Here is a 1,532-nt window from a genome sequence, read left to right on the forward strand (position 1 = left end):
TCATCGTAGGTGCATGTCCACTGTGAGAGAGATAAACTAAAAAGAAAAATCCAGAAATCACAATGCATGATTTTTTAACAATTTATTTGTGTGATACAGCTGCAAATAAGTATTTGAACACCTGTGTATCATCTAGAATTCTGACCCTGAAAGACCTGTTAGTCTGCCCATTAGAAGTCCACCTGCACTCCATGTATCATCCTGAATCAGATGCACCTGTTTGAGGTCGTTAGCTGCATAAAGACACCTGTCCACCCCATACAATCAGTAAGACTTTAACTTGTAACATGGCGAAGACCAAAGAGCTGTCCAAAGACACCAGAGACAAAATTGTACACCTCCACAAGGCTGGAAAGGGCTACGGAGCAATTACCAAGCAGCTTGGTGAAAAAAGGTCCACTGTTGGAGCTATCATTAGAAAATGGAAGAAGCTAAACATGACGGTCAATCTCAATCGGAGTGGAGCCCCATGCAAGATATCACCTCGTGGGGTCTCAATGATTCTAAGAAAGGTGAGGAATCAGCCCAGAACTACACGACAGGACTTGGTCAATGACCTGAAAAGAGCTGGGACCACCGTTTCCAAGGTTACTGTAGGTAATACACTAAGACGTCATGATGTGAAATCATGCATGGCACGAAAGGTTCCCCTGCTTAAACCAGCACATGTCAAGGCCCGTCTTAAGTTTGCATATGACCATTTGGATGATACAGAGGAGTCATGGGAGAAAGTTTTATGGTCAGATGAGACCAAAATAGAACTTTTTGGTCATAATTCCAATAAGCGTGTTTGGAGGAAGAAGAATGAAGAGTACAATCCGAAGAACACCATCCCTACTGTGAAGCATGGGGGTGGTAGCATCATGCTTTGGGGGTGTTTTTCTGCACATGGGACAGGACGAGTGCACTGCATTAAAGAGAGGATGACTGGGGCCGTGTATTGTGAGATTTTGGGGAACAACCTCCTTCCCTCTGTCAGAGCATTGAAGATGGGTCGTGGCTGGGTCTTCCAACACGACAACGACCCGAAGCACACAGCCAGGAAAACCAAGGAGTGGCTCCGTAAGAAGCATATCAAGGTTCTAGCATGGCCCAGCCAGTCTCCAGACCTGAACCCAATCGAAAATCTTTGGAGGGAGCTCAAACTCCGTGTTTCTCAGCGACAGCCCAGAAACCTGACTGATCTAGAGAAGATCTGTGTGGAGGAGTGGGCCAAGATCCCTCCTGCAGTGTGTGCAAACCTGGTGAAAAACTACAGGAAACGTTTGACCTCTGTAATAGCAAACAAAGGCTACTGTACCAAATATTAACATTCATTTTCTCAGGTGTTCAAATACTTATTTGCAGCTGTATCACACAAATAAATTGTTAAAAAATCATGCATTGTGATTTCTGGATTTTTCTTTTTAGTTTATCTCTCTCACAGTGGACATGCACCTACGATGAAAATTTCAGACCCCTCCATGATTTCTAAGTGGGAGAAATAGCAAAATAGCAGGGTGTTCAAATACTTATTTTCTTCACTGTACGTG

Source organism: Doryrhamphus excisus, linkage group LG17 (genome assembly GCF_037039965.1).
Source record: "Doryrhamphus excisus strain RoL-2023G ecotype Guam linkage group LG17, RoL_Dexc_Guam_v1.1, whole genome shotgun sequence".
Classification (NCBI taxonomy): domain Eukaryota; kingdom Metazoa; phylum Chordata; class Actinopteri; order Syngnathiformes; family Syngnathidae; genus Doryrhamphus; species Doryrhamphus excisus.